Source organism: Etheostoma spectabile, chromosome 17 (assembly GCF_008692095.1).
Source record: "Etheostoma spectabile isolate EspeVRDwgs_2016 chromosome 17, UIUC_Espe_1.0, whole genome shotgun sequence".
Classification (NCBI taxonomy): Eukaryota; Metazoa; Chordata; class Actinopteri; order Perciformes; family Percidae; genus Etheostoma; species Etheostoma spectabile.
Window position 1 is genome coordinate 21821543 of NC_045749.1, and position 9823 is coordinate 21831365.

The 9823-nt window shown below is 40.4% G+C and overlaps 2 long non-coding RNA genes across 2 annotated transcripts; both read right to left on the minus strand.

Moving 5' to 3' along the window:
• Positions 1–472: 472 nt before the first annotated feature.
• LOC116705755 (uncharacterized) lies at positions 473–2271 on the minus strand. The gene is made up of 3 exons (XR_004336019.1): positions 2221–2271; positions 2013–2062; positions 473–519 (listed from the first exon to the last, which is right to left on the minus strand). It is a non-coding gene; the product is annotated as an uncharacterized LOC116705755 (long non-coding RNA).
• Positions 2272–6312: 4041 nt separating this feature from the next.
• On the minus strand, positions 6313–8576 carry LOC116705756 (uncharacterized). The gene is made up of 3 exons (XR_004336020.1): positions 8516–8576; positions 7435–7493; positions 6313–6362 (listed from the first exon to the last, which is right to left on the minus strand). It is a non-coding gene; the product is annotated as an uncharacterized LOC116705756 (long non-coding RNA).
• Between the last annotated feature and the right edge of the window lie 1247 nt (positions 8577–9823).

The following is a 9823-nucleotide window of genomic DNA, read 5'->3' on the forward strand; positions in this document are numbered from 1 at the left end:
CATTTTCAAAAGTTTCTAAATCAGACATTGGGTTCCATCAACCAAAATTGCAAAAAATAATGTGGATGGTTCCATACAACGCTCCTCACAAGTTAAGTTGCCCAGTTCTGGATGAGAGTTTGGGCTCTTTTTAGGAGATTGCAATATTTCACATGAATCTGACTCTTAAAAGTTGTGGACGCTGAATAATATCTTGGCACAAAACTACGACAAATCCTGTTATGACAACATATTACAGTGTACACGTGCAAGAATCTGCAGCACACAATATCCTGAAGTTAAGCGTCACCTTTAATACAAAAAAAAGATAAAAAGTCAAACAGTAACATAAACATATCAACTAGAAAGCATGAGAGAGTATCAATCAATCACATTGAAATTAATATGTAGAGTAGTGAGTAGTAGGAGTAGTTGAATAAAGACAAAAACAAGACAGAAGAACTGTGGGTAACTACTTTTGGATACTTTCTTATTCTTGTGGAGAGGAGACTGCACGTTCCACGCCTTAGTCCGGGAGCTCTGCACACATGCACAAGAGAGCTGAATAATACCGTTCCTACAGAACGACTCCTAAACACACCTTACACATGGAATATAAAACACACGTCACGTTCATGCAGTGTAACGTAATGCTGGGACAAACAAGCTACAAACAGAAAAACAGTACTGTGGGCACCACAAACTAAATGCACCTCCCTTGTCCTTTGTAGACATAAATCTCATAGAAGATATCTCCACTACTAGAGGCCAGGCTCTCTCTTTATTCTGTCTCTCTTAGATACGCTGTAATAGTTTTAGACAGCTGGGGGACTTCCTTTGACACACTGAGTCTCCTCTATCTCCATTTGTGCATCCATGTCCAGAAATGCTTGCCCATGCTGTACCACTGAGTTGCTATGTCACTCACTGAGAGCATTCCCCGGGTGGGTCCTTATGTTCTTTTTGCCCAGCATGTCTCCTTGGATCAGGGAGGCTCCAAACATGCATGTTAGCAGCTGTCGCCATGGTCCCGCTAGCTCCTGCGATGCCATGTTACGTCCTGCTACGCTGTGCTGTCCCCTGCCACGTCCTGCTGGGCCTTGTAATGCCCACAGTGCCCTGCTATGCCATGAACTACTACAAAGAACTACTACAAACTACTTTTTTGTGGCTGTTGTTGCCACTCTTCAATCTAACCCCAACCGGTCGTCAGACACCGCCTACCAAGAGCCTGGGTCTGGGTCTGGGTCTGTCCGAGGTTTCTTCCTAAAAGGAAGTTTTTCCTCACCACTGTCGCACTGTTGCTTGCTCTGGAGGAAACTAGTAACTGTTGGGTCCTTGTAAATTCTGGAGTGTGGTCTAGACCTGCTCTATCTGTAAAGTGTCTCCAGATAACTATTGTTTTGAATTGATACTATATTTTTTATACAATTTAATTGAGGAATACAACCAGAACTACTTGCATGGAGAGATACCACTGGAGAGAGAAAAAATATATTTGGTATATTTTGTTTGTAATTTGGGGGTCCTTGAACCAACCTAACCCGTGTTTGTCTTCACGTTCGGGATCCTCTCGGGTCACTCGGGTCAAACTAACCAGTGACTTATTGGGGTTTTAAAACAATTCTGAAATAAATTTTTACTTCATAATCTATTAACAAAATATTGTCTTTATCTCAATTTCCAATATGTCTAGATAAGAGAATATTATAACGTTACAGATATGCCAATGTAAAAATACCAATCGCTTCAGTGCTTGTTTCATTGTTATGATTTTGTTAGGATTGCTTGAACGCAGCAGGGATGGAGAGTTGGGCTCTGATTGGTTAGTTTTCGCACCCGATGATCTAGGTGATGCCGTCAAAATGTGCGTTAGCCCGACTCAGTCACTAGAGTACTAGTAGACATATTCATATTTTCCTTTTAAGGATGGCTTAAAAAGTTTAATATACCATTTTAACTACATTCAAAAGTGTTTGAAGAACTACAACTGTACAGTGTGGGAGCCATTAAATAAGTAGTGATGTACTCACTGCTGCTCATTTGACCTCACGTGAAGAGAGACTGGTCTCCCCGACAAGACCTGAGAGGACACAGCAGACAGATTCATGTCAACCTAAAATCACCTGGAAGCAAATGCTAACTCCAAACCTGTTAGCTCGCAGTCTGGACGGAGACACACAACTGATTTTTTTTTTTTTTTTTTTAATAAGGAGCTTCTTATCCTCATTAAATACTTACTTGTTCCTTTGTCACTGAAGATTGCGCTGAATCCTTCATCGAAAGTTAAATGACGTGACACCTGGATTACAGGGAGGACAGATAAGATTCTAATAAAGTATCAACACAAAAATAAAATCTGCAACACATAAGGTCAAAGGTTCTGAATCTGACCCTAACTGTTATCGACAATTTCTATCCTACCATGTCTTGCCAAAGTTCTGGAGAAGCTCGTACAAAAAACAGTTAAATGATTTCCTGAATAAAAAGCATATAATATTTGACATGCAATCTGGTTTTCGGACGGGGCAGGGTGCATAACAGCCACCACAAAGGTCCTGATGATGTAATTACAGCATTAGACAGCAAAACAGATCTGTATTGCCACCTTTATAGACCTTGCCAAGGCCTTGACTCTGTTGACCATAGTATCCTCTTACACAAGCTTTCCAGTATTGGCCTGTCATCCTCTAGCTGTGACTGTTTGCCAATTATCTCACAACCGTGTACAACAATTGAAGGTTGAAATATTATGTCAGACCCACTTATTATCTAAAGGTGTGCCTCAAGGCTCTATCTTGGCCCAACCCTTTTTCTATCTACATCAATGATATAGCCAGAGCTGTTGGAACCTCTCGGATTCATCTTATGCAGATGATACCATTTGTACTCAGTGGTTCCTCTCTCAATTCTGCGGCTTCTAGTCTAAACTCAGCTTCACCAATATAGAACGTTCTTTGATAAACTCAACTCCGTATTAATACCAGATAAGACAAAAGTATCCTTTTTAGCCGAAAACGATCACCGAGACTCCACCTACAATCACCTGTATGAACGGTATGGCTTTGGAGTACGTCAATAAATATAAATATCTAGGTATTTGGTTGGATTCATCTCTGTCATTCAAAACACACATCAATAACCTTCAAGCAAAAGTCAAAGCTAGACTAGCCTTTCTTTTCCGTAATAAAGCTTCCTTTACTCATGCTACCAAATGCAACCTTGTTAAGATGACAGTACTGCCAATTTGGACTATGGTGATATTATTTACAAAATGGCACCAAACACAGCCCTAAAAAAACTTGACACAATCTACCATTCAGCCATTCGTTTTGCTATAATGCACCTTTCACACTCATCATTGTGACCTGTACAACCTGGTGGGATGGCCCTCCCTTTAACCCGGCGGCTACATCACTGGTTTCTCTTTATATACAAGACGATCCTGGGCAAGACACCTCCCTATTTGTTATCTCTTCTTCATGCCGTTATAACACCTTACACAAGATCGAGTAATTTGATTAAATTTAGTACCCCTCCTACCTCTACTACCTTTGGACGTAATGCCTTCCGCTTTGCAGCAGTACATGACTGGAATACACTACAAAATACCCTGAAACTTACATCTCTGAGCCCAATTTCCACCTTAAGCAAAACCTCCAAAATTACATGTTGACTCTTGTTCCTGCTGACAATCATGAACCATATTTATACCCATATTTAAGCTCTTATTCTTATCTTTCTTCGTTGACTGTCTTTTTTATTCAGTCGCTTGTTCTATGTGTCATGCGTTTGACTATGTAAAGTTGTACAGTATGTTTATTTCCTTTTTATTCAGTTGCTTGTTCATGTGTCATGTGTTGACTATGTAAAGTTGTACAGTATGTTCATATCTATTTCTGTAGCCTCTTGCCAGGTCATGTTTGTTGTGTAAAGGATAATGGTTCTCAACAGTTTACCGGATAAATAAAGGTTAAATAATAAAATAAAAAAAAAACTCAAATGTTAGATTTCTGTTTGTGAACAGACTGAACAAACTAGACAGTGTGTTAATCAGTGAGCTTTAAAACTGTTGGGAGGTGTGTATTTTCTAGCGGGTTCCTCCTGTTTTATGCTAAGCTAGGCTAACTATTTCTTGGCTCTTAACACACAGACATGGGAATGATATCCATCTGAACATCTCCCTCTTGAAAGAAAGTTATTAAATATGATATTTCCCTAAATGATGTCATGATATACAACAAATATAGAAACAGCTTCACACCCCCGGCTGTCAGAAGGCTCAACGCCCTCCCCCTTTCTCCCTCCCCTCACCTCTGCCCCCAAGAACTCTGAACCCCCCATCAGGATCAACACTAGCCACTTTATATAAAAGAAGACACTCAGGAACTCTTGCTTTTATATTGCGCATTTCTCTACCGTTGATTTTGCCTTATATTTGCACTATTTGGAATTCATCACTGTGTTGTACATATTACTTATATTTTTTAAATGTATATTGTATCTGTCTTATCCTATATTCTTCATCTTTTATATTTGTTTTATGTGTCCTCATTGCACCGTGGGTCAGAGATAAAGATGTTTTTAATTGCTCTGTATGTCTGGCACATATTGTGTAATTAGAATAAAGTTGACTTGACTTGACACAAAGCACCCCCACGCAGTAAAATGAACCCGTGGCCCATCTTTCAAACCAAAGAATAGAGAAGTTCGGATTGCAACACACAGACGGGGAGTGTGACACTGCGTCGGACACAATCACTCCTACTTCTACCTAGCTACCTCTACAACCCATCGATGGGGGGGAAGTTATCTTTAGATGAATTAAATCAGCCACAGAGCACAGAATACACTCTACCTAGTAACAATGTGTGTGCACCAAAGGAGTTTTTCTTCAGGCCAGCATTTTTTTTTAACCCTTGTGTTGTCTTACCAGAGAGTGAACTTGTTGTCCTTCGGGGTCAAAATTGCAAATCAACTTATTTTTTCTCCAATGTTTTTGACGCTTTTTGAAACGTTTGTCACTTTTTAATAATACCTATTTTTTGTTTGCTAATAAACCCCCAGAAATTGTGGATTATTTGGACTCGTAGTTAAGCTCATAGGATGTTGAGTGGATTGCAGTTTGTTTCAAATGCTGTAAAATTGAAAAAAAAAAACACCTACAGTTCAATGAAAGTAATCATTAATTTTACGTGGCTTCCAGACAACGTACATCCACGCTTTCATGTTATTTTGGGGAAATTTGGTTAAAAGAAACCCATAATTCTGATCTACAAATTGGTCACATTTGACCCAAGGACAACACAAGGGTTAAATATTTGCAATGGGAGCGCGGCGTATTGACATAATGCAGCAGCTTGACGAGGCCCTATGTTCCTATCCTGTTTTTTTTTTCTGGTCACTGAATGCTGATTAATGCTTTAGGTAAAACTTAACACTTGCACTCAACACTTTTTACCCAGCAGTCCAATCACAGTGGAGGGAAACGGGAACATTTTTTCCGCCACTGATATTCAGTGTCATAGCAACCACATGCAACCAAAGCGTCTAGGGCTCTGACACACCCACCCAACGGCCGACTGGAGCAGAAAAATCAGTCAGACTGACCAGTGTCCCCGAGTTGGTCAAAAAAAAACTTCCTCGGGACACACCAAAGTGACATGAGTGTACGTTCTGCGCATGCGCGAGACATACTACGTCTCCACGACAGAAGGCGGCGCTTATCTGTATTGTCGCCCAAACAATGACAAGCGGCAGGTGATTGAAACCAGACTGTCGTGGCGGCTCTTTTGGAATACAATCTCATATTTCACAAGAATAGTTCACATAAAAGTGTTTCCGAAAACATTTTAAGATAGAATAGGCCGTGCAGTTGCTGAATCTGTCTTCATTTCAGATCCACAAAAGTCAGTTTAAAAGATTTGTCAGATTTTGAGAGTCACCCATCCCTCGCCATGTCCGGTTAGCACTCCACTACTCTGATTGGTCATTGAGTCCGACATCCCGCCCTGCGATCTAGCAAGTCAGGTCGGACAAATGAAGGGCGACGGACGACGGCCAAACACACCGACCAGACTCGAGTCACCGACCGGGTCAGGTTGGTGGGCCAGGGCCTTTAGCTAAAACAACCCCGCCTGCTTCCAAAGTTCTGCCAGCTGGACATTTCTTGTTTGTTTTGTGTTGTGGAAACTCTTTGATGGGCAAACAGCCTCATGACAGTAACACCAGCTTTTCTTCAACCAAAGAGAATTTGGTTGGACACGAGCACATGGACCACCGACCCGGAGGTGTCAGCCCCAGACCAAGTCTGAAAATAGGACCTGGAATCGTACCTTTTGGTGTGCTGATGGCTCTGTCATTCACAGCTCCTTTGGGCATCACTGGAAAGTAAAAAAGACAAATGGTAAACAGGATGCTGTCACTCTGTAAAATAGAAACTCAATTAAAACTTTCAGTAAGTCTGATTGGTTTAAAAAATTAAAAAACTTGGTTTCTTTGTTCTGTTTTCTGTTAATTCTCCGTGTTTCCTCCCTGGTCGTGTGTTCTTGGTCCTGTCTTGTGTTCCCCGAGTGGCTGTATGTTCGGTTTCCTGTTTTATTTTGAAGTCTGGGTCTGTCTGGTCTTATCTCTAGTTTTACTTCCTGTGTTTTCCCGCTCCTGTGATTACCTGATGTTTTCTACCCGTTTCCCATCCCTCTTGTCTTGTTACCCTGTGTATTTAGTGTTAGCTGTTGGCCTGTTCCTGTTGGTGTTTCTGCATTTTTCCCTTAAGCGTTGTTTTCCCGTGAGTTTTTTCCCAGTTTCTGTGTTCCTGGTTTTTGTTTTCTCTTTGGACTTAATTTTTTGGGGGGGATTTTTGACTTTTCACTCATTTGGGACTTGTTTTTTTCCCTTGTGTCGTTTTTTTTGTATTTGTGATCCCAGTGCTGTTTGGACTCCTGTTAATAAATCTTAGTAACACACTCTCTCTCTGCCTTCCGGTCTCATCTCTGCATTTGGGTCCTCGATTCCGTTATGTGTAACAAACTAAGTGTTTTATGATTATCAGATTGGGAATGATATGAAATTAATTAATACACCTTTACTCACATTAAGATTTCTGTAACTTAAAAAAAATGCTAAATGAGTGTCATGTAACCTTATGGCGGATATTAAATGCAGTTGTCTTCCCACCAACCCTCTTTCATAAATTCTGTGGAAGATGTGTACACACAATTTATATAATAACCTTTGATATTGTAAATATGTTAGCAACCCATTAAAAAAAATTCCACTGGATAAGAATGAGATGATCCGTTTAATTCAATTGATTTGGTTCTTGAAGTGAAAAGCACCTTTAAATTCCCAGGGATGTTTGGTTTTGTGTTTTGACCTCTGACCTCTGAAATCCTAACTAGAAGTTACACCGTTGCTGTACTCGTGAAAGTTCAGTTTTAACCTCCAGCGTCGTACCTGTTTGTTCCAGAGCGATTGACTGAACATGTTCCTCCTGCCTGGATCCGTGCACACGCCTGACCACACACACACACACACACACACACACACACACACACACCACCCTCACTGATGTCATATGTATGCATGAAATAAATAAAGAAAACCACAGGAATCTTACAAAGTGGAATGGGAATGAGTGTAGACGCCAATAAGTGCAATGTCCCTGATTCAACTGTTGCATGTCATACAATGTCTCACAATGTTTCCTGTCTGTATCTGCACTATAAACTAAGGGTGTCAAAATTCTCTAAATCCACAATTCAATTAGATTATTAAGGTCACTATTTGATTAGGTTTAAGCCAGTGTTTTCGGCACAGACGGCTACATTGTTGTTAGACTATCAAGTCTTATAAAATCTTATGAAAATAGTCAAGAACTAGACTTATAAACTATGGAGACAAAAACCGTTGTTTGTACCACGCTGTACACAATTTTAATCATTTTATAATTGGGCTCTATGGTAGGCCTGCACGATTAATCATCAATCTAGATTCACCCTGTTCACCGTTTAATTTCTAAATAACTTAAGATTTTTTTTTAATGACTTAAATTCTCATTTACTTTTACGAGCCCACGTCATCACAAACGGTACTACTTTCTTCCGTGAGTTTTTAACATAAATGGTATAAAAAAAGATTTAAAAATGCTCCCTGCGCTGCAGAAGGCCATGGGATCCCAAAAGTGCAGCAGCAGGCTACCACTAAGCTACGTCAGTTTTTCTTTCAGAAGAGAAAAAAATTACTGGGACAATCGCAGATCTTCTTCACTTGATGTTCAATTTAAATTTGTGACACTCCTACTATGAACTATTTGGCATAGTCCTTTAATTAACTTCCTTGGTATATCCAAGCTGAGCCGTTACAATACTGAAGTCTGATTCAGTTTGAGCGAAATGTAAATTATTATTAGACACACAAAGTCACTGAACTTTGTGACCGACATAAGAAAATGGACAACCAGTGGTCATCAATCAAAGGCCAACAAAACCCTGCAGAGAGTCCTTGGTAGTGACTAGCTGCTGGGATGGAGACCTACCTGTCAGTCTGTACCAGCCTGGCAGACATGGGGTTTGGACGTAGCAGCTGTGTGTGGCAAAGGTAAAGGGAGGAGGGGCCTGGACCTGATGGGAGAGCCCTGGACTGAACACTGAGGAAAGAGCAAAATCACCATTAAACCTTTACTGACTGTGGGGAACTGCGATACACTGGCCTACACTGTTACTGTAAAAGAAAATCAATAATTCTTAAACATTATAAAAAATAATGCTTCCAGAAACAAAACTAAATAAATCACAATAGTGAATGTAATATTATCATGTATTGTATTTATTTTTCAGTCAATCTAAAAAGATGCTATATACAGTACATGATTCACAGTATGGACCAGGATTGCATGCTTTGCTCAAGAGCCCATTGGCAGTACCCAGGAGGTGAACTGGCATCTCTCCGGCTACTACTACTACTACTTGGTCTGTACAGGGACTTGAACCAGCAACCCTCCAGTTCCCAACCCAAATCCCTAAGGAAATGAGCTAATACCACCCATAATTTGTATTAAATCCTTTTTATTGCCGTTTTGTGTAGTACTTCTGCACTAAATTTTCATATTTGAATAAAGACGTTTACCTTGAATATTAATTAATACCCCTATTTTCTTTGTATTTCTGGTTAGACTGATACCTTTTAAAATCTTTGTCAAATAAAATTGGAGGAGGTTTCACCAGTCAATAAAAGCTAGTCCATATCTTACCCATGTCTAAATGGACTAGATCTGGAATCAATCACCTGGGCCGTTTCCATAAAATTATGATTAAGTGTTATCTTGGTCAAGAGGTTTTTTGGTTTTGATTATTTTTTCCGTACTTATCTAGACCTGGAAATGACTAAAAATCAAACTCCACACTTTTCCATACTGCGTAGGAACCCCGTATTATAAATACACATTGTGTATGTAGTGTGAACTGACCTGTGTAGTTGGAGGCCTGGCGTCTCCTGTCAAGCTGCAGTTGTCCATCTGCTTCTCCATCTCTTTCTCCTTCTCCGCCATCTTCAGAGCAAACTCCACCTCAACTGCCAGCTGCTCATCTCCAGGGAAAAAAGTCCTTTACCTTGTTACGATGTTCTTGCATGGTCACCTGATGGGAACAACGGCATCATGGAGTTTAGTTCCATCATCTTTACTGCGACTATAATTGCCACTGTTCATCGTACCCCCAACCTGCACCGTCAGACACCACCCACCAAGAGCCTGAGTCTGTCCCAGGTTTCTCCCTAAACGTTAGTTTTTCTTAACACTGTCACACTAAATGCTTGCTCTTGGGGGAATGACTGGAATGGTTGGGTC